Here is a 24,718-nt window from a genome sequence, read left to right as displayed (position 1 = left end):
TCTCTTTTGATCTTTGATGGTTTAAAGTCTGTTTTATCAGAGACTAGGATTGCAACCCCTGCTTTTTTTTGTTCTCCATTTGCTTGGTAGATCTTCCTCCATCCCTTTATTTTGAGCCTATGTATGTCTCTGCATGTGAGATGGGTCTCCTGAAGACAGCAGACTGATGGGTCTTGACTCTTTATCCAGTTTGCCAGTCTGTGTCTTTTAATTGGAGCATTTAGTCCATTTACATTTAAGGTTAATATTGTTATGTGTGAACTTGATCCTGCCATTGTGATATTAACTGGTTATTTTGCTCATTAGTTGATGCAGTTTCTTCCTAGCCTCGATGGTCTTTACATTTTGGCATGTTTTTGCAATGGCTGGTACCGGTTGTTCCTTTCCATGTTTAGGGCTTCCTTCAGGGTCTCTTGTAAGGCAGGCCTGGTGGTGACAAAATCTCTAAGCATTTGCTTATCTGTAAAGAATTTTATTTCTCCTTCACTTATGAAACTTAGTTTGGCTGGATATGAAATTCTGGGTTGAAAATTCTTTTCTTTAAGAACGTTGAATATTGGCCCCCACTCTCTTCTGGCTTGTAGAGTTTCTGCCGAGAGATCTGCTGTCAGTCTGATGGGCTTCCCTTTGTGGGTAACCCGACCTTTCTCTCTGGCTGCCCTTAAGATTTTTTCCTTCATTTCAACTTTGGTGAATCTGGCAATTATGTGTCTTGGAGTTGCTCTTCTGGAGGAGTATCTTTGTGGCGTTCTCTGTATTTCCTGAATTTGAATGTTGGCCTGGCCTGCTAGGTTGGGGAAGTTCTCCTGGATGATATCCTGTAGAGTGTTTTCCAATTTGGTTCCATTTTCCCCCTCACTTTCAGGCACCCCAATCAGACGTAGATTTGGTCTTTTTACATAATCCCATACTTCTTGCAGGCTTTGTTCATTTCTTTTTCTTCTTTTTTCTTTTGGTTTCTCTTCTCGCTTCATTTCATTCATTTGATCCTCCATCGCTGATACTCTTTCTTCCAGTTGATCGAGTCGGTTACTGAAGCTTGTGCATTTGTCACATATTTCTCGTGTCATGGTTTTCATCTCTGTCATTTCGTTTATGACCTTCTCTGCATTAATTAGTCTAGCTGTCAATTCTTCCACTCTTTTTTCAAGATTTTTAGTTTCTTTGTGCTGGGTACGTAATTCCTCCTTTAGCTCTGAGAGGTTTGATGGACTGAAGCCTTCTTCTCTCATCTCATCAAAATCATTCTCTGACCAGCTTTTATCCGTTGCTGGCAATGGGCTGTGCTCCTTTGCAGGAGGAGATGTGCTCTTATTTTTTGAATTTCCAGCTTTTCTGCCCTGCTTTTTCCCCATCTTTGTGGTTTTATCTGTCTCTGGTCTTTGATGATGGTGATGTACTGATGGGGTTTTGGTATAGGTGACCTTCCTGCTTGATAGTTTTCCTTCTAACAGTCAGGACCCTCAGCTATAGGTCTGTTGGAGATTGCTTGAGGTCCACTCCAGACCCTGTTTGCCTGGGTATCAGCAGCAGAGGTTGCAGAAGACAGAATATTGCTGAACGGCAAGTGCACTTGTCTGATTCTTGCTTTGGAAGCTTCCTCTCAGGGGTGTACTCCACCCTGTGAGGTGTGGGGTGTCAGACTGCCCCTAGTGGGGGATGTCTCCCAGTTAGGCTACTCAGGGGTCAGGGACCCACTTGAGCAGGCAGACTGCCCCTTCTCAGATCTCAACCTCCGTGTTGGGAGATCCACTGCTCTCTTCAAAGCTGTCAGACAGAGTCGTTCGTGTTTGCACAGGCTTCTGCTCCTTTAGCTGAGCCCTGTCCCCAGAGGCGCAGTCTACAGAGACAGGCAGGTTTCCTTGAGCTGCTGTGAGCTCCACCCAGTTCGAGCTTCCAGCGGCTTTATTTACCTACTTAAGCCTCAGTGATGGCGGGCGCCCCTCCCCCAGCCTCGCTGCTGCCTTGCGGTTAGATTGCCGCAGACTGTTGTGTTAGCAAGGAGGGAGGCTCCGTGGGCGCGGGACCCTCCCGGCCAGGTGTGGGATATATTCTCCGGTGTGCCGGTGTTACAGCGCTGTATTGGGGTGGGAGTTACCCGATTTTCCAGGTGTTGTGTGTCTCAGTTCCCCTGGCTAGGAAAAGGGACTCCCTTCCCCCTCGCGCTTCCCAGGTGAGGGATGCCTCGCCCTGCTTCAGCTCTTGCTGGTCGGGCTTCAGCAGCTGACCCGCACGGATTATCCGGCACTCCCGAGTGAGATGACCCCAGTACCTCAGTGGAAAATGCAGAAATCACCGGTCTTCTGTGTCGCTGGTGCTGGGAGATGGAGACTGGAGCTGTTCCTATTCGGCCATCTTGCTTCCGCCCCCTAGTCTAGTATTCGGTGCAGACACATCTTAACTCTAAAATGTCAATGACTTAATAGTCATGATTTTATTTCTCACTCATACTTTGTCCAAAAGGGTCTGGGGCTATGGCTCTGCAGAGGCTAATGGAGGTTTCTTACCTTTGCTCCATCATCTGGGACAAGTGGCCTTTTTCATTCACGGCAGAAGGGCCAAAGGGAGTGGAGACTTACGCATGGCTTTTCAACTGCTTTAGCCTGGGAGGGACATGACCCTTCCACTCGCATTACATTGACTAGTAATAGTCAGAAAGCCCTGACTGACAGAAAGGACCTGGGGAGAGGGGATGCTGCATTCTTAAGAACAGATGTCTGCCACAAAAGGATCTAACAGAAACAAAGAGAATCCTGCACCCATACTGCATATGTTGGAATTTTGTTTTTCAAAACTGACCACGTACTAGACCACGAAAAAGACGAATATTGTAGAATCAATATCCTTCTCAATGATATTCCTCTGATTTTCAAATTTGAAAATTAAATAGCACACAAATGTTTCATGTCTCACAGAAGAAGCCATAATGGAAATCATAAACTATTTAGAACAAATTATAAAAAATTACACAATTTATAACAATATTTGTGGCATTCAGCTAAAGTGGTACATTGAAGAACACTGAGAGCTTTAAATGCATATACTAGGAAGAATAGTTGAAAAATAATGAGTTCACTGTTTCATTCAAAAGCGTTAGGAGAAAACAGCTAAGAGGAACCTCCCTGAAGTGGTAGGAGCAGAAATTGATGAAAAGTAATCTAAGAAACAGCAAAGAAGATAAACAAGTATACCAAAGCAAGTTCTGAAAAAGAATGACAAAATAGACAACCTTCTGGAAACATTGAGAAAAACAACATAAAATGAAAAAATGAATATACTATAGATAGCATGTAGATTAAAAACAAAATTGCCCTTTATGTCAATTTGAAAATGTAGACAGTATGTACAATGTCATAGTAAAATATAACATTAATCTTGACTCAAGGCATAGACAAGGTATATCTTAACCTATATCCTTTAAAAAATTTGAATCAGTAACCAAAAACCTCCAGCAAAGATCATATTTAATGACTGAACGATAGACACATTCTCTTTAAAGTTAGGAGCGTAACAATTTCTTGTTACCAGTGCTTGTATTTAAAACTTCACTAGCTGGGTGCAGTGGCTCACGCTTGTAGTCCCAGCACTTTGGGAGGCCAAGGCAGGTGGATTACCTGAGGTTAGGAATTCGAGACAAGCCCGGTCAACAGGGTGAAACCCCATCTCTACCAAAAAATACAAAAATTAGCCCGGTGTGGTTGTACGTGCCGGTAGCCCCAGCTACTTGGGAGGCTGAGACAGGAGAATCGCTTGAAACCGTGAGTGCAGTGAGCCAAGTTGTGCCACTGCACTCCAGCCTGGGCGGCAGAGCAAGCTTCCGTCTCAGAACAAACAAAAAAACTTTACTAAACATTCAAGACAGTGCAGTAAAATGATAAAAATAATAGGTATAAAGATTGGTTATGGAAGAACCAATTTCATTGTTTGAAGACATCATTTATATACAAAATCCAAGGGAACGTTTAAGGTATAAGCACGGAGAAGTTAATATCATTCCTACACATTTGTGGCTGTCAATAAACTATAATAGTACATATATATACACATACATATTCAAATTGCTATATATAGAGAGAGAGAGATTCCATTCAAAATAGCAATTTGCAAATCTACAAAGTTTCAAAATGGCAATAGCAAACCTACAAAATTGGTAATAGAGAAATTAGGGAAGCCAATTAAGGATCAACAATAGACCAATGATTACATATTTGTATTATACTCAAATATAGCAAAACAGTCAACGTGAAATAATCAACTCTACTTCTATTAATCTTGAAAAAGCAATTACTAGGAAAGAATTGAGTAAAAAATGTCAAGATGAAGAGTATCTGTAGCATGATACTACTTATGTAAATTGAAAAATGTGCAAGATGCTACTTACTGTAAGTGGATATATACATATGCTGTGAAAGTATAAAACATGGACAGGAAGGATACCATACCAGCCTCAGGGTGGAAGTTATTTCTGGGAAGAGAGGGAGAAGAATAGATTGGGAATTCAAGGATTCAACAGTAATGTTTTATTTCTTTAAAAATTATCTGAAGCAAATGATACAAAATAGTAAAATTTGCTCACTCTGGATGATAGGTAGCTAGATATTTTATTAAGTTTATCTCACAGTTAAATAAGTTTTAAACAATTTAAAAAGTAAACAGGAGGTAAAGAAACGTACACAAAGTTCATTGCTGGTACTTTGAAGAAGTTTGATCATGAATAACAGAGAAATGCTACACTTTCTTAATGGAGAGGCATTGGAAGATGAAGCCAGTGCATGGCTCCCCACTTAGCGGGAATTTACCAGCCTTCTTGTGACTGCTTTATTCTAGGTACAGTGATGACCTGTCTGTAGCATCACCCAGCTGCTTTTAATCATTGGTGGGGATAGATTCTGTCCATTTACCCAAAATACACACAATAAGGAAATACAAGCAGCTAGATTTTCCTTTCAGGAATTGTAAAAATTATCCTCTGAATCATTGAAGAAATATTAAAGATTGGTAGCACTGAAGTGCTGATTGTTGTACTCGAATTTTTCAAAAGTTAACAATCACCGAAGAGTGTAGTCATTCCTAGAACCACTCTGTTTTCTTAGTCCGAGTTCTGTTTCAAGAGACTTGACATCAATGGGTAATGGTTGAGTAATAATGTCAGATAATGCATTTGATGATGGTTTCTGAGTTTGCTTTAGTTTTGTCATCTTGATGATCCTCCAGATCAGACTACAGGAGGACACTGGGAGAAAGTCTTCATTTTAAATCTGGGAAGAAAATTTTTGTAAGATAATGTGCTTATGGTATTAATTGGAGAGTTAATCTTTCTGGTAGGACAATTCAGTAGCGCCAGTCTAAAATTAAAATGTATGTGATATTTAAGGCTTTTTATTTCTGAAACCTTCAGAAATACTTTCATATGCACATGAAGCTATAAAAGGTTCACTATAAAAGACATTAATGGTGATATAGTGAACATCCATGGACACAATTTGTGTGCTCAAGAATGCAGCGGTAGAAATTCGGAACTCTTAGTGACTTGCACTGGTAAGGGAACATATAAATGCATAATGGCACATCTATGCTATGAAATAATATGGCAGTTAAAAGTAAATGAGGCACATTTCTATAGACAAGTTCAATTTCTAAGATATGTTAAGTGATGTTGGAAAGAAAGTTACACAAGAATACATATGATATAATCCCATTAAAGTTTTAAAAATCAAAAAGTCATTTGTGTACCCACATGTAAATTTCTGAAAAAAGGTCACAACCCAAACTGTTAATAGTTTGGGAGGGTTTCAGGTGGCAAAAGAATGTTTTCCTTAAAAAAAAAAATCTGAATTTATTATGATTTTTTTCTTGTATTTTTTAAAGATGGTTTAAATACTCACTACTCAAGGTATATTAGAGACAAATTCTTTGACTCCTTGTTGTCATACTCCCTTAAAAAATTAATGATAAAAAGTAATGCTTGTATTTTTCTATTATATAATTTTTTAAAATTATACTTTAAGTTCTAGGGTACATGTGCATAACGTGCAGGTTTGTTACATATGTATACTTGTGCCATGTTGGTGTGCTGCACCCATCAACTCGTCAGCACCCATCAATTCATCATTTATATCAGGTATAACTCCCAATGCAATCCCTCCCCCCTCCCCCCTCCCCATGATAGGCCCCGGTGTGTGATGTTCCCCTTCCCGAGTCCAAGTGATGTCATTGTTCAGTTACCACCTATGAGTGAGAACATGCGGTGTTTGGTTTTCCGTTCTTGTGATAGTTTGCTAAGAATGATGGTTTCCAGCTGCATCCATGTCCCCACAAAGGACTCAAACTCATCCTTTTTTATGGCTGCATAGTATTCCACGGTGTATATGTGCCATATTTTCTTAATCCAGTCTGTCACAGATGGACATTTGGGTTGATTCCAAGTCTTTGCTATTGTGAATAGTGCTGCAATAAGGGTGACTGAGTCTCGCTCTGTCACCCGGGCTGGAGTGCAGTGGCGCGATCTCAGCTCACTGCAAGCTCCGCCTCCCGGGTTCATGCCATTCTCCTGCTTCAGCCTGAGTAGCTGGGACTACAAGCACCCGCCACCACGCCCAGCTAATTTTTTGTATTTTTAGTAGACATGGGGTTTCACCGTGTTAACCAGGATGGTGTCGATCTTCTGACCTCGTGGTTCACCCGCCTCAGCCTCCCAAAGTGCTGGGATTACAGGCATGAGCCACCGTGCCAGGCCTGTATAATCCATTTTTAAAATAAAGTCATGCATGCTCACTATGGAAAATTTAAAAATGCAAAACAGTGCACAGAAGAGAATGAATCATAATCTCATCATAATGTATTAATGCTTTCCTTTCTTTTACAAGTATCATTAAGGTTATACCATATGTACAGATTTTATCCTGATTTGTTTTCACTTCCCACGTAAATATTTATGTTATTAAAAACTCTACGAAACAGAAGATTCTGCATCATTTACTTAATCAGACTTCTCTGGCCTTAGATTTGGCTAAAATAGACATCATAAAATCCAACTCTCAGAGCACATTTGTAAAATTAGAGACCCTTTGGCTCTTTGGCCACCCCGTGTCTAACACAGACAAAGCGGAAAGAAAGGAGTCTAGAACTTCAAGGCTTATCAATGTGAACCAAAGCACTTGTTGGGAAGTAATGGCCAGGAGCTCAGATTAAAATACTTCCTCGTTCCTACCTCATGTGATGATGTTGGCAAAAGTTATCCGTGATTGACATGAATGAAGTGTACTTTTGGAAAAAACCTTCTATTTCCCGTGTACTGGGGAGAGCAACGATCCAGCAAAGAGGTCCCATCCTTAGTTCTATCAGAAAAGCAGAAGAGGAATTCCTTTTCTGATGGAATAGCCCCTTAGTCCCTAAGATCCACACAAGGGAGGCTCCAGTGGAGTTTATTTGTTATTAGAAGGAATGTGGGGAGTCCTGAGGCGTAAGAAGAACCCCGAAGGACCACTTGCAGGTGTGAGAAGCGATTACTTTTCCAAGAGTTCATTAAATCACACCACTTCCCTTGGAGAGGGTCTGCATGGCAAACCTCGCTTCCCTTGTTCCAGGCTAATAAGCAGAGGCAGGAGCAGCGAAGGCCCCTGCCGCGGCCACCCAGGCTGCAATGGAAGCATGGGGTTTACAGCAAAGGCTCCTGTCCCCCAAGCCCATGGGCTCAGGCACAGGAATTCCTTTCTCAGTTTCAGCTGGTGAGGGTTTGAGGTTTCTCTTTTTGTTGGACTCACTAGATATTGAAACAACCAAGGCAATGGAAGCCGGCAATCCTTTACGAACAGTCTGAGTGGAAACCACAAGCGATGGAAGTCCAAGGGCTTTAGCAAGAATGCTGGTTTGTTTTTCATGTCCCCACATTGAGCTGGCCAATGCCTGGGGCAGAAAACAAGGAACAGCACTGGGTATGGTGTGTGCTGTAACGAGGTTGGTAGGATGGATTGGGGCTTTTGTGGAACTAAATCCACCCCGTCTGCTATTCTTGCAGTTATTTTGTGGCTTCATCTCACAAGCTGGGGGCTCCCCAGATGCCCTGGCTAGGCTGATTTTTATTAAAAAAACAAAAATGTCATCTCTACTTCTCAGTAGCACATGTTTGGGCGTTTTCTGATCAACTACATTTGCCAAGCCACACATGCTGTGATAAACAGAGCCTACTGAAGTCGCTGCTGGCTAGGGTTTTCCTGGATCAGCCCTCATACATCTGTAACTAAAATGCCAGGGGGAAGCTTGTTTGACCAATCACTCATTCTTTTGTTCATTCTTTTCATTGGTTCAATGCACATTAAACACCTGTTATGAGTATGCTTTTCCTGGGGCACTGTGCTTAGGAAGACCACGGAAAAGTAGACCTGGCTCTCTTCTGGTAGAACTGTTTAAAAAGTAGGATAGATGAGACTGATGGAAGCAAGCCATCACACGAGAACATGTGGCATGATGGCTGGCATCCCAACAACTCCCTGGCAGATCGCAGACACGGGCATCACGGAGCTTACCTGCAGATAGACAGGGAGGCCTGGAGTCTGAAGTGTGTAGTGGGGACTCATTTCCAGGGGTCCTCGGGTGGGTGGTGCTAGTTTTGTCACAGTTTATAGTCCCAGTTGATCAGGTAAGGTATACATATTATATAGATGTCACCTTTAGTTAATGTTATAGAGGTAGCAACTATCAGCATCGTGATTATAAGCATTACCAAATACGAACTGCTTATCTGTGCCAGAAGGTGGTGGCTCAGATTTTTTGTTAAACTAGGTTGCGATTATTGAAAAAATCTTCCCTGGGGAACCAAAGGACAGGACAAGGGATGGAATTTTGGGCCTTTACATATATTACAACTGAGCCTTTGGCCTACCAGGATGCCGCATACTCATATTGTTAATAGTAAGAAGGCTAAACTTGGCCGGCTGTGGTGGCTCACGCCTGTCATCCCAGCACTTTGGGAGGCCGAGACAGGCGGATCACGAGGTCAAGAGATGGAGACCATCCTGGCTAACATGGTGAAACCCCATCTCTACTAAAAATACAAAAAAACTAGCCGGGTGAGGTGGCGGCACCTGTAGTCCCAGCTACTTGGGAGGCTGAGGCAGGAGAATGGCGTGAACCCGGGAGGCGGAGCTTGCAGTGAGCCGAGATCGCGCCACCACACTCCAGCCCGGGCGACAGAGTGAGACTCCGTCTCAAAAAAAAAAAAAAAAAAAAAAAAGGCTGAGCTTTACAGCTGCTTCGAAGCCCTTGGTGGGATGGAGGGCTAGAGAGGGTCCAGAGCTGACCATACTGTCTGTCCCTTGGGCACCTCCTTTTCTCAACCTCACTTTTCCTCCAGCCTAGTAAGTTGTAAGGTCTTGGACCAGAGAAGCCCTGGGTCAGAGGATTTGATGGCTAATGCCATGAAAAGCAGGAATTGAATCTTCCCACCTCCACATCCCTAGCACAGCATAGGGCCTGGCAGACGTGTGCACACCCAGTGTGGAGCAAATGAGGGAGGCACATGTCTGTGGGTTGTGTGTGAAGTAAAATGGCCTTATTTCAATTTGCCTGTGTGAGGAAGGACTGGCAAACAGGTTTTGCTTCCAGAAAACCTTTTCTGGGTCAGGGGCAGGATACCAGAGAACCCTAGCCTCTTCTTAGTTACAAATGTTTAAAAGTGAGTTTGGGAAAAGTAGCTTGCAACCTGAAAGATCTGACAGAGCCATGGATATTCAGACAGAACCACAGTATTTCCTACTTTGGATCGAGTTTCCCGGGAGCCCACGGAGCCAGGCAGCCGGTGTCTGAGGTGGGTACGATTCATTATTTTTGTCCTGTGTTGTTTGACATTACAACCTTCAGAGTGAATCTATGTGACTGCTCATCTTGTCATCACTCTCAAATTCTTTCTGTGAGGATTCCTTGATTCTCCCCAGTGTTAGACACAAAACTCCTGAAGAGAAGGATATGCATTGTTCAATTCTTTGAGTTCTAATTTCTGATTTTCTCAGTTCAGTTCATAGTACAAGGTTCTGTGACTTTAATAACAAGGAAGCTCTAAACAATGTTGAATTCACGTATTGAGTACAGCCTGCCCTCGCAGGGAAGCCCCTCTCCCGTTCCTGACCAGCCGTGGACTCTCTGCTTCCTCTCCCCTAGAAGCCCTCTAGAAGTTTCTAGGCCTTGTGCACACACGTTTTTGCTGGGCCCTGAGTGCTAGAAGCTACCACCTTCTCCTGGAAGTGAATTCCAGAGGTAGAAAACCTCTGCTTAACCTCTGTGAAAGTACACTGTGCCCTCCGCAGCATAATTTTCTTGAAAATATGGATAAAGGGAAGATAATGTGCCAATAGAAAATTGAGGCAAAATAGTTGATGGGCCAACACACAGTTCTGAGGAAAACCATCCAAGCAGCTCACTCCTCCACACAGCTTGACTGGTGTGGTCTGCAGCTTGGACCCCAGCGTGGTGCCCCATGGGGAAGCCATCTGTGGCTTGCCAGGGATGAAGGAACACTAGATTCTGGCTCTGCGGCTCCGGTGCCTCCAGGGTTCGGACTCAAGGTGGGTGCGGAAAAGGATAAACTTGCACATGGCACCAAGGTGGGCATCTATCTACCAGGCTGTCCATTGCCAGAGGCCTCTGCTCCTGTAACACAACCCACAGCTGGAAGGCCTCGGGCTGAGGACAGGAGGTGGCCAGCTGGTACAGTGTGTCAATGTGTGACTTCAAACTCGAGTGAGAACCTGTTTTAGGTACACGGGATGGGGGTGCATATGCTCCTCTCATTGTCAACCTCCTCTCATTGACCAACTTTTTAGATTTGCACAGGACTATGCGGATTCTGGAAAGTGGGACTTTTAGTGGTAAAACCAGGGCAGTCCTGGGCAAATCACAAAGGTTGGTTATCCTACTAGTAACCCAGGAGAAATAAGGCAGAGAGCAGAATGCTCTTACTTCTGCTACCAAATCTCAGCTTCCTCAAGGAGCTGTGTTTTGGGAGCTAAAGAAAGGAAGATATATAAGCTAAACTTTAGATTCTCCATTTCTCAACTCCAATTTGAGTAGAAATTTCCCCGTCTATTCACTTTCCAGTAAATTAGCTTCATGGAGATATGATTAGGGTTCTTTATGAAAGACCTTCATCACTCACTGGGACTTGCTTGCCTTGAACAGAATTAAACACACTTTTTTTCTTTCTTTCTTTTTTTTTTTTTTTTTTTGCGACAATCTGGCTCTGTCACCCAGGTTGGAGTGCAGTGGCATGATCTTGGCTCACTGCACCCTCTGCCTCCTGGGTTCAAGCAATTCTCCTGCCTCAGCCTCCTGAGTAGCTGGGAGTACAGGTGCCCGCCACCATGCTTGGCTAATTTTTGTATTTTTAGTAGAGACGGGGTTTCACCATGTTGGCCAGGCTGGTCTCAAACTCCTGACCTCAGTTGATTCACCTGCCTCGGCCTCCTAAAGTGCTGGGATTACAGGCATGAGCTACTGCACATGGCTGACACCCTTTATTTCTGTAATAATGATTTGTTCCCCCTTCTAGTGTCTTGCCCTCTCACTACACTATTATTTGTGCTATCATTTTAATGGTCTGAGGGCTCAGCATGTCCATGAGCTCATCCAAATTCCACATACCCCGGCCACCAAACATAAAGACGTGAAAGAAGCAAGGCTGATATCAGCCCTAGCAGGGTAGCCAAAATTGGTGAAAGCTACAGCTTCTATCGATTGTCAATCAAAGATACGAATAAGCGGAGACTTAAGAGGCTTAGACTTGATACAAATGGATTTCCTCTACCCCTTGGCAATTGACAAACTTTTAAAAAGCATTAAGAGGTGCCAATGTCAGGAAGAAGCAGAAATGAAGGAATAAGTTTGGAAGAGCTTAAGTTTGCCTAGTGGTAAATATTCAGTAATTCATTCTTTCATGAAATACTGCCCTGTCCTTTCTTGGGTATGTCTCCTTCATAGGAGACTGGGTGAAGTGAATAAGATGATGAACATAACTTATTTAGCAACTCCAAATTGGTAATCAGTATATGTAAACTTACACATTTAGCATTAAGCAAAAATAGATTGAAATGTAGAGGCTTTTAAATAAAACCTGCCCCCAAACCTTGGCTAATCTTTTGAGACTGCATAGCCACTAGTTGAAAGCCATGATATTTATGTTTTTCCAGATGACATAGTTGGTAGCCTTCAACTATCGACGATGACAGACAATCCATTGGGAACTCGATAACAGACACCACGTTGATGGTGTTTTGTTCTTTCATAGTTGTTTTTGCATGGAATGGATGTCTCCCTTTTTCACATCTTATGAGTGGACACTCAATCCATCTTCTTCCAGCTGAGAGGAAAATGAGCAACAGCCACTGGAAACAACACGAGCTTCCTGAACACAGGAATATAAACCATGAGAGGATAGCTTAGAAAAGTATTTCCTGAAATAAAAGGATAAAACCACAGAGAACTTTTGCAGTCACCAAAACCCACAGACTTAACACAATCCACATAAGAACTTAATTAGGACACATGCTTGTATATTTACAGAAGAAGAAAGTATGACAGCAAAACAAAGTTTTGGCCAGGTCATTCATGCATTTAGAGATTATTTCAAAGGGGAGTTAGAAAGCATACTTGTTGCCTTGGAAGACTTCTTGGTATAGTTAAAAATTTTGAAATCCCAGAGATGACAACAACTTGTGGATCAACTGGAGTCAAGTGGGGGCTGGGCAGGAGGTGTGACTAATGGAAATTGGTGACTAATTTATGTCACATGCCACCTATAACACTGGCAAGTGGGTTAGTGGGGGGATTTGAGACCTTATGGCTTTCAGCCAGGTTAAATGACCCACACCTTTCTCTGAACTACACCCTCATCCCCCTTTGAGCACTGTTTTTCACAGTGCTCAAAGAATTAATGGTAAGAATTGCTCTGCTGAACTGAGGAGCCAGGGGGAGATGACTAAGTGGCTAGGATGTCACTCAGAGTCATTGGGAGACTCCAGAAGTCAGGGACTGGAATTTGGTTTTACAAGTAGATTCCCTAATCCACACATTGTACTGCTGTCTTGAGTGTGTAGGTGTCGCAGGTAACACATCTGCAGTAGGCCATCATCAGAAAAACTCTTTGCAGTGACCTTGACATACTGAAATTGCTCCCTGGTAATTAGCTCGAGGGTTCCAAAGAACAAATCTGTTCTTACAGTCAACCTCTTTGTCTTCCGAAAACCAGGAAACAGGGTTCTAGTTTCCATCCTGATTCCATCTAGCTGGGTGATTTTCTGGATTTCGATTTTCTTTCTGTAGTATGTGGAGTTGAATCATATTTGTAATCTGTTAGATTCCTACCAGACCTAACATTCTATGAACTTGGGGTATTTATAGTCCTGTCTGGAAATATATAAACCTCTTTTTGAGTCTATTATTGGACAAAGGCAAAGAAAAAAGATGGAGCCCTGGTTCAGCATCTCCTGGCAGAATTGTTTCTGAACTTTTGCATGAGGTGTCCAGTTATCTTTCCCAGGGAGCCAGTCAAATGCCAGCTGGAGGCAGTTTCAGGAAAAAAGATGATGCAGATTTTAACAATGCAACGAAAGCTACCATGTTTTGACAGCCTTATTCTAAGGGCAAAGACAAAGAGGGATGGGAGGTAAGTGAGCTGATTTTGATCCTTATGACAGAATGGTCATATTCTGTTTTCTCCTAAAAATCAAACTAGAAGATTTAGTCAGTCGTACTCTCCATTTGGAGGTAGACTTTTAGTTGCTACAAGCCTTTAACCTCTTAGAAGGTTTACTCACATATTAGAGGAAAATATTTGCTTATCATTCTCAATGTTACTGGGCATCATAGGCCCACTGGCATCACATTTCAATACTAGATTTGACCTTGGCTGTATGTATGTCACATTATTCAGTATGGCTTTTTTTTTTCTTCCCAAAATGAAGGTGAGACCTGGCCCTCCACTTTTGTCTTTCTTTCCCTAGTGAAAACTTTCCTGACCAGGGTTGGCTCCTTGGAAAATTGTGATGTACACAAAGGTCAACTTGACCGACTTTTCCCTGTAGTCCCTCAGCTCTCCTGATAGGATTACATTCCTGTGATGCCATTTTTCAAAAAGAAGCTTTTAATTTTAGAATAGTTTAGATTTGCAGAAAAGTTGTGAAGATAGTACAGAGAGCTTTCAGCTACTTCATGTCCAACCTCTCTATTCTACTGTTAAGATCCTTCATAAGTATGGCATAAATTTATCACAATTTTAATGAGCGGATATTGATACGTCATTAACTAAAGCCCATACTCCATTCAGATATTCTCAGCTTTTACCTAATGCCCTTTTACTGTTCCAGGTCCCATCCAGGATACCGCACTACATCTAGTTGTCATGTGTCTCCTCAGGCTTCTCTTGCTGTGATGGTTTCTCAGACTTTTCTTGTTTTTCATGACCTTGACAGTTTTGAGGAGTGCTCGTTAGGCATATCGTAGTGTACTTTTTAAATTGGATTTGTCTGATGATTTCCTCATGATTAGATGGGGATTATGGGTTTTTGGAGAAAGACTGCAGAGGTGAAGTGCCATTTTCCTCACATCATATCAAGGGTACCTACCCTTGTTGTTCTTCTTTCTTCATCCAATCCTTACTTGTTGCCTTTTGAGGCACAGGCTTTGAGCCTTCTAGACAGTGTCCATTCTGAGTACCACGTATGATATCAGGTAACCTCCACTACCTCCAGAATCTGTATTTCCATGATTTATCTTGGTTGATAAGTCCATTAACCCTGGTTACCTAGTGGAGGTAGTATTTGCAAAGTTTTTTTCCACTGTAAAGTTATTTTTTCACCCCTCTTTTATACTGTACTCTTTGGAAGGAAGTCACCAAACACAGCTACACCTAAGAAGTGGGGGGACCTATGCTTCCACGGGGCAAAGTAGCAACATAAGTCATTTGCATCGGAGATTTGCCTGATGCCACTTGACAGCTTCGATTTGCTTTCTATAGACTGGGCCTCTTCAGTCGTATCCCAAATGGAAACCTCTTCTCAATGGCTCTTCTCACATGGAAAATTGAGTATCTAGTGTTCTACTCTGTATTTGGTTTGATAACTTCTAGTTATTCTGATGAACTCACCCAAGCTTGCATATACATAGGGATCAGTGTATCATCCTTCCCAGACTGCAGAGGGATACTAACAAACTCCCTTTGCAGAAAATATTTAAGCCAAGGAATTATGTCTAGAAATAACCTTGTTAAACACAAGCTACTTCAACAGTGAAGTTTGTGTTTAAGAAGCTACTTTAACTCCTTCTCCCTTGGCTTCAGTCACTGTTCTGTCTTCTGTTTTTCCTTCTAACCCACAGGCTTCTTCTCAAATGCCCTTCTTCTTTCTTCATCCACTCCTTACTTGTTGCCTTTCGAGGCATAGGCTTTGACTTTTCTAGGCAGTGCTCATTCTGAGTACCCCATATGATGGTATCAGGTAACCACCACTACCTCCAGAATCTGTATTTCCAGCCTGGCTTTCTCCCCTAATTTTCTGATCTACATGTGAAAGTATTTACTAATCCTTTCCTGCAAATGTTATACAGACACTTCAAACTCAATATCCAGAAAATGGTTTTGTGATTGTGCTTCACTGGACTGCCTCTCCTATTTCTAGTTCTTTTTTTGATGACCCCATTACCTACAAATTATTTCAAGAGAGAGCCCTATTATTATATATGACCTCTTCTCCCCCCACCACCCACGTCTATGGTTCAGTAATATCTGTCAGTTATGAATCTTTCAAATTTGTTTCCTACAATTTTACCTTGGGTCCCGGTCGTATCTCCTATGTATCCCTTCTCATGATCTCTCCTTACTCAGTCCTTCTCACCGTAAGTCTTTCTCCACACTGCAGGATATCTTTCTAAAATGACAATTATGTTCTTTATATTGCGAAGAGCTTCATTCTAAAGATCAAGCCTGGCCTGCTGGTCACTGTTCTAAGCCAGTTGAACAAGTAAGGGCCTGTTCTGTGGGCAGTGCCAGGCATCATGCTGTGAGACATGGTGAGAAGTCATGCTTGCCCATGGAGGAGCAGGGTAGGCAATACTTGAGCCGGGCCTGCTTAATTGAGAGAAGAGTTGAACAATGTTGAAATTCCACCTGGGGAAATTGAAGACCACAACAAATGTCTGACATATTGAGTACCCCAAGTCACTTTAAAGATACTAGCAAAGTAGAGAACGAGCTGCTGATTTAGCCAAATAATTTTATTTTGTTCCTGAATCATCAAATTTTAATATTGGTGGAATTGCCAGAATTATAAAACTCTAATTTACTTTGTTCTCCAAAGCATTTTTTTTCCACTCTACTCTGAAAAGACTATAATAGATGCATATTTTAGGTTGTATATTCCAGTTGAGTAGTATAACTTGTTTGGTGCAAAGCCCACCATTATAGCATGAGTATGTGAATATCCAATAAATAGAATAGCCGCTCAAAGAATATTGGTGGAGAAATTATTTACTTGGATAGAGTGATTTTAAGCCTTTTATAGAAATTCTTACAAAGGGCCAAGTGGTGGTAATCTTTATATTTTGCATTGCCTCTGAGCTGATGAAGCTGGTAAACATGGATTACTAATAATATTAACACCAATAATACTTTTACAGTTTTGTGCTGGTTAATGTGCAAATCCCTTTACATATATTGACTTACTAAATTATCACACATCTATATGAGGTTGATCCTATTATCCCCTTTTTATAGCTGAGAAACTGAAGCTTCAAGTTTAAGCAATTTACCTAAGGTTCTACAGTGAGTAAGTTGCAAAGTAGGGAAACCAGCCTGGGCAGGTTGATTACAGAGGGCACACTTCTAGATGCTATGCTGGGTAATAAAAATGGTGATTTAAAAATCCCTTAATTTTATAGTTCTTTACAGAGCCCTTCCATACGTACTATAATCACATCCTAATGACCTTGGTGATCAGGGTGATGGTGGCAAGTACTCTAATTCCTGGATATCTAACACCATGTGGGTTTCTCCTGCGGCTCACTTACAGTCAAGCCAGAGTTACCATTACTTATGTGGGTATCTGCTCTAACGGTAGGCCTTTCATACACTGGAATATCTCATTTATTGTGTAAATAATAAACTTTTACATATAATCCCCTTATGTCTATAATCCTGTGTTTGTTTCCCATGGTAATCTCTTAATACTTATTGAATTGGATTTCTTTTATAGATGATGGTACTGAATACTAGAGTTAATGAGAGCCAGCAATATTAATTTTCCATGTAAATTATCGGGCTTTGTTTTTTTTAATCCCTTCTTGTATAGAGATTGACCTTATCAGCTGTCTGTGTACTTATCAAAAGGCTCCAAATTGAGCTGATGAGAGAAGCAAGATCAGGGATTGATAAAATTCAGATAACTTTAAAACTGAGTTTTAAAAATGTATACAATTTCCTTCCTGGTGATAGTAGTGGTGTTTTCTTTATTGTCATTTCTTACTGGCTAAGTCCTATCAGACATTGTTACGGAAGTACAGGATTTCAATTTTCTCTTTAGCCTTAAGTTGTATGTTGCTAGAAGAGATACAGCAACATACAAGATGCTAATGTAAGTAGGAAAATGGTTAAAAGTAAAGAGAAGGAATAAGGAGCAGAACAAATGGGTGAATGGCAAACCGGCAACATCTGCATCCACTCTCCTCTAGTAATAGAGGCTTACCGTGTACTTCCTTCATGCATAAATAGGTATCTGTGGCACTCTGGATGAGTGCCCAGAACCAACAGCCATTTAAGAGACTGGCTGTCTTCTTGCAGAGTAGCCTGGATAAATCCTCATGATGTCAGGAGCGGTGGCCATTGTTACTCTTTCCCATGGGATAGAACAGTGAGAGGCTCAGTAGGCAGAGCATGAACTGAACTTGCTTGGTGGAGAAATGATACCTGTGTCCAACGACCGGCAGTGCAACTTACTGTGTGAAATTCAGTGTGTGAATTTGGCAGTGTAACTTACTGTGTGAATTATGCAATCTCTCACATGTCAATCTCCTCATCTTTAAAATGTGCCTAAAATAAATGTGATCCAGAACTGTTGTGAGAATTGGAAATAATGTATTCAAAGGTCAAGGATGGCAAATGGCTTACGTTCAATATGTGTAGCTATGTTTTCTGTATGTTTTCTAGTTTAAGAACCAATACTGATGATGGCCTCAGTCAGTTCTAGCCACTGACTCCATATTCATCTCTCACTTAATATTCCTCAGATAAAAATCGAAGTTGTAAAAAGATCATTCTCCTGAGACTTGGGAAAGCCGGTTTCTCGATTTAGTTCAATCTGAAGAGCACACCAGTTTTAAACATGGTTCCCAGAGAGTGTGACTCCATCTACTCCAAGAATCTCCCAGGCCAGGGCACATCAGGGCAAATTCAGGAGCATGGAATCTGCCAAACCTTCTCTGTCCCCTAATCCCGGTCTATGATTCTTGCCCCACCCTGGCCTCTGGGCTAGTCTGACCTCTGTTTTTCACTCCACATTATATTTGGCATTTTTATCACCAGGGCTTGAGCAATTGGGCAAAACCTTCTGGCTAGAACTGGGCATTATTTCCGAGGAGTTTTCCTCAGTGAACTGACACCTCACTGGGTACGAGTGGGTGGTTTTGACAGCTGCAGGGAGAGGTGCCGTGTCCTGGGGTGGGATGGGTGATGAATACGCCATAAATTCCCAGTCTGCCTAGAGCATAAATCTGAGGGCTGCACAAGTTCCGAGGCAAGGAAATTGGAAATACGGCGCCAGGTAAACAGACCTGAGTCAACAGGAGCAAAGAAACAAGTGTTGTAGCCCTGCCGTCCACAGCCTGGGGTTGGGTGTTCAGAGAGCTGGATGGCAGGCTGCTTAAGAGTCGTCTTTGGTTTTTATGGTTTTGTGAGGTTAGGGAAAGAAAATAAATGCAAGGCAAGGGTGGAACTCCTCCTTGCAGTGGCCGGGGCAAACACTCACAGCTCCATGGCACCCGGCAAAGTTTCCAGGATGGCTCAATGCTGTTGGCTCCTCCTTCCTCCAGAGAAGTGATGAGAGGGCTGCTCGGCTGCCCCACAGGTTACTGGTGGGCAGGTACCTGGTGGAAACACAGGCTGCAAGTCAGAATGCCTTGGTTCCAGGCCGTGTGTTGCTACTAATCAGTGACATGATTTCAGGCCTCCTGACTCCTCTGAATTTCAGTTCCCTCATTTATAAAATGAACAAATACCCATATCATACCTACCGAGAAGCTCAAATGAGATTATAGATGTCAGATAATTTTGTACATGTCTTATTGTGTGAAATCGCCAGACTTTGTGTGAATATTTGTTAATACGATATCAATGAGCACTTTTTAGGTGCTTGACACATGCTAGGTGACATACAGGATTGACTAATTTGCGGGACTCAGCGCAAAATAAAAACGTGAAGTCCCTCTTTCAAACAGAAGAAAAGTCATGCAGTTAAAGGTACTAAAAGAGCTTTTACTCTCCTCCTTGATCCCTGTCTACCTGTCAATGTGGTTTTCATTTGTTATTTGGTGTGGCACTCTTGGGTGTGGGGATACCTGTGGATGAGTGCAGACCCTCACCAGCTCCTTTGATGTTGTGGTCCATTGACTGCTGGACCAGTGTGCCATGTCCTGGCTGCAGTTGGGGAGGTTGAAACGGGCATCTCCCCTTCTCCAACCCATGGTGGACTGGTGATGTGGTTATTTGTCCCCCCCGAATCTCATGTTGAAATGTGATCCCCAGTGTTGGAGGTAGGGTTTGGTGGGAGGCATTTAGCTCATGGGGGCAGATCTCTCAAGAATGTCTCGCTGCTCTTCTGTGGTAATGAGTTCACATGAGATCTGGTTGTTTTAAAGAGAGTCTAGGCCCTGCTCTTTCTCTCTCTTGCTCCCCTGCTCTTGCCCCCACTCTTGCCCTGTGGCTAGCTCCCTTTCACCGTCTGCCATGATTGCAAGCTTTCAAGGGCCCTTACCAGTAGCAGATGCTGGCTCTGTTCTTTGTGTACAGCCTACAGAACTGTGAGCTCAGTAAACTGTGTTTTGTTTGTTTGTTTTAATTAGATTACCCAGTCTCAGGTATTCCTTTATAACAATGTACACAGACTAATATGACTGGTGACCCCTGTGCTGGGACCCAGTATGTAACAGAATGGGGTGGGTGAGAGCCTTGCCTCTGCTGAGTTGTTAAATAAACACACCCTGGTTCTGCTGGCCCTGGAAAGGTGTCACCATACCCTGTTCTGACAGGCCTGTTCTGGCCTACCCTGATCCTCTCTGTATCAGCGTTTGGGACCCGATTAGTCAGGGATAGGTGACAATGAGACAGAGACCAGAGCACCAGATAGTGGGTAAATGAGTGACCAAGAAGTTGCTCTGGGAGGTGGTAGGAAGCAGAACCATGGCTGAGCCAGGCTCTAAGGCTCCCAGGTCATGCTCCATTGTCCTATTGGACTTCACTCACAGAACACAAATTCAAAGATATTAACAATTTCGGGACTGTGACTGCAGAGCATCGAACCTCCTGTGTGGGGGCCCCTTTTGAGCAGCATTATTGTGAGACAAGGTAGGGTCCGTATCTTGAAGCTAGCCCAGGTGATTATTTTTTGAGGCTGAGGACAATACTGTAAGAGAGCTTCTCTTAATTCCCATTCCGCAGAAGAAGTAACTTAGGGTTTAAGTAGCTTGCATCAAGAATGTAGAGGCAGAGGTAACATTTGCACCCCGGTATAATTTAAATGAATCCAATAGGATATCTCTGGTATCAATAAATAGGTAAGTTGGGCTGTTAAACCATGCTCTCCTCGACGAGATTAGTAAACTAATACTTGGGTGTCACTAAACCCTTCAATGAGAAAAGTCATGGTGCATCCTCTGTTCAAGAAAAGACGATTTTCCAGCAACACTGTGAAGAGTCTGCACTGCTTGATGAGGAATCTAACACCCAAGGTGGTTCCTGAAACTTGTCTCAGTCATTAGTTATATTCATGCATTCAACCATTCAGAAAACAATGACTGAGTTCCTGTCACAGGCAAGAATTTTGCTTGGTATTTCTGGGGAATATACAAGTGGATTAAGGTCTCCTCTAAAGGAGTTTAATTCTGCCAGGAAACTTGAAAACACCATTCTTAATGTAAGTTAAGGAAGTGTCCTAAGGGAGGAAACAACTACTGCTGTGGGGTGGGGGATTCAAAGAACAGAGGCCCCTTGGAGGTGATGGAATAAGCCTCCTGGCTGGTGCTATTTAAGATGGTCTTGTATGAAGGTTGTGAGGAGAGATCATGAGGTGTGTATGAAGGAGGGAACAGCAAGGGCAAATCCATAGAGGTTGGAAAAGCAATAGCCTGTTCTGGGAACTGTCCCTCCTCCAATTCCAAGTGTGTGTTTCATGTCCTTACCTGACGCTGCTCCTTCGCCACGTTTGGTTGATCTAGAGGTGTGCTTCTACTGTGAGTCTTTGTTCCAAAGAGATTCTAAGAATGAGGGTGTTGAGAGAGAGAAGGGACCCCCTTTTAGGGCCCTGTAGGCCCCCAAGCATGGAAACCAAGGTAAATCCCCAGGCACCTAGCTAGCCCTGGGACGTAAATATGAACTTGATAAACAAGGTGATAGTAACCTGAAACAATAACAAGGAAGTTAGAATCAGGGGATGCTTTGGTTTCACTAGAAACTAAAGATAATGTAACCAAACACAAGTTCAGTCACATGCGGTTTGCAGGGTCCAATTAACACAAGTGAGGTCTGGTATAAAGAAAATAACTTTTTATTCCAAAGCTAGCTTAGGAGAAGAAAAGCCTTTCTGCCTTAAGGGTCTGATTTGCTTTTGGAGCAGAAAGTAAGTGCTTTTAAAGGTGGGGACCTATCCAGGAGCAGAAGTGAGCAGGTGTGGGGGGTCCATGTACTTGCTTTGGTGCCTTACGTATTGGGCAGTCAAGTTGGCATTTTCATGGGCAGGAATACATTGTAAAGATGGCCAAAAACTCTAGTGGGCATGGTTTGGGTTGTAAATCATCTTTTATCTCTTGAGGCAACCTTCTGGTGGGTGAGAGTTCTGCCCCAAAGCTTCTAAGCACACAGTTAGATGAAATTGCCCTGTAGAGAGTATCTGGTGAGGAGGAGGTAAAAGGCTATAAATTGCATTTCTAAAGAGATAAGTAGAAAGTGGAGAAGAGGAAGGAAGAAAAGAAAGAGAAAATAACTGTTAGAGAAATGGGGGTAATTGGTTACGATAACATATTAACATATGTCCCCAAGTTGGTTTTCAAAAACCCACACCCTCACCAATTGGATCCACTGGTGCGTAGACCTCAGATAAGAGGGACCTGAAGACTAAACTCTGACCACTATTCTTGTTGTAAATTTTTTCCTGAGGGGCCTGGAGGCAGCCACACCCACAAGCCAGAGCTAACATTAATTTCTGCTGACTCCAAATTATTAAAGCTTCTCTTCCTTAACCAATTGAAAATAAAATCATTGAATCTACCTAAGACGTGTAAGCCCACGCTTCAAAATATCTCATCCTTTTAGGCCAACACTAATGTATAACCTCCATATATTGATTTATGATTTTGCTTGTAAGTTCTGCATTCCTGAAACTTACACCTGCCTTTCAAAACTGTTACTTACAAGCCATTGAGGTCAGGATATAAGCATTAGCTGCCTGTTCCTCCTTGCTTGGCGCCCTGCAAATAAACAACTTCCTTTCTATGGCTGCAAAATCAGTGTGCACATCTGGTCTTACTGCGCTGAGTGAGTGAACCCAAGTTTGGTTCTGTAACTGTATCTCTTGCTGTTGGAGAAGCTGTGGGCTGGCACTCCTGAGAGCCCTTGGTAGTGGTGTTTCCTGACATGTAGGGTATGCCATATGCTCAGAGAGAATGAATGAAAGTGACGGGACAAGCAGAGAAGCGGAGGCAAGAGGTGGGAAGGCAGGAGAGCCTTATTCCCAGTTCTTCCCAAGGCCCAGAGGTTGCATCAGCCTTCTGTTCTGCAGCCCTTCCTCCCAGTGTCCATTTGGTCACACTCTTTTACCTAGACCACTTTGAGAGGACTTTGTGTCCCTTGAATCCAGAGACTTTTTCAAATACAGAGGCTATTGCAATGGTCTAGAGGAAGACTCAGGAGAGCCTGCTACAGGGCAAGGGAGAAAATGGATGGGAGCGGGCTGCATGGAGAAGCCTTTATGGAGGCTCACATGATGGACTGAGCTCTCAGGATGTGGCACAGAGACGGGCAGGGATGATGGCCAACACTAAATTTAAGGGATCACTGGCACTGGGAGGAGTGACTAAACACAGCACTGTTATAAGAGATATTAGATTAGTTTAGTTTTATGCTCTAAGGAAAAAAAGCTGTTCAGGCATCCATAGTCTTAACCTTAAAGCAGCTGGAAATGTAAACCCATGTGGCAGGTGTAGGGGATTACACGCTGAGGCCCTGGAGTCAGGCTCCTCTGCATGTGGCTCCTGCTCAGACGTCCACTGGCTGTGCAGCTCTGGATATGTCTCTCTACACCCCATTTTATTGTCTATAAAATGTCATAATATCTAACTCAAGATTGTAATATGAATTAAATGAGAAAGGCACTAGTGCCTAGAACATAGTAAATTCTGTGAATCTCATCAAAAACCAAAACCAAGCCAAAACAAAAACTTACAGATTGCTGGGATAAACATTTCTCTTCTTCTGGGAAATCCTATTCTTTATATCCTATTAACACAAAGAAATTGAGGAAAGTTATCCTAATACGTACTTAGACTTCTTAAAATGTTGAGATTATGTTTTTATCAGTAGATGGATATTACTAGCCATTTGTACACAACGTAAGTTACAAGAAGTCATAATATCATATACCCCATATCCTACCTATTCAAATTTCTGGTTTTTCTCAGGACAGTAACAAAGTTATTAAGAAAAATGGACTACCATGGCCAAAGATACCACAGAGAGCCCACCTGGGCCAACATCAAAAAGCAGTTTTCTTTAGAAAATAATTCTTCAAAAAATCAACGTAAGAATAGAGGTAGTTTAAAATGCTTAAAACAGAAGACGTAAGTTGATTGTATAACTGTGACTCTAAATTTCCATTTATTCCATTTAGTATGCTTTGTATTATAGAATATAAAAACTGCCCCCACACCAACCTATGGAATGTTGACACCTGAGATAATTGAAACTTCCCATAATTCAGTATTCTGCTATTTTCCAATTGTGCTAAGAGAGAAACAACCAACAATTAGTACAAGATTTCACATCTTCAAAAAAAAAAAAAGCATTTGCACTTATTGAAATATGTTTTTAAAATGGGATGGAGTGGAATTCTTTGCATTTGGAAAATGTGTTTCTAGAGTTGCTAAAATACGTGCATTTATAAAATGTCGATAAAAGTTTCCCTCTGCATTTTACCAGAAGGGAGATAAGGACTGGTAAGATGTGATGTCACACAGACTTGGCTGCTTTCTGTTTTACGCCATCAGAGAGGAGGTTCTCTTCTTTTTAGCTTCTGCATTTTCTATGGGTATTTTTTAGTTTAATTATTTACTTCAGCCTCTTTGGCCTCCGCTTTTTTTTGTTCTTTTGTCTAAAGATTTTTTTTTTTTTTTTTTTGCTTTCCTGCTGCGTTTTTTCTGGCTTAGTTTCCATTCACGTAAGAGCTAAGTTAGCTGACCACCTTGCCTGTCTCCTTAG

Source organism: Piliocolobus tephrosceles, chromosome 6 (assembly GCF_002776525.5).
Source record: "Piliocolobus tephrosceles isolate RC106 chromosome 6, ASM277652v3, whole genome shotgun sequence".
Lineage (NCBI taxonomy): Eukaryota > Metazoa > Chordata > Mammalia > Primates > Cercopithecidae > Piliocolobus > Piliocolobus tephrosceles.
Note: the sequence above shows the minus strand (reverse complement) of the source record.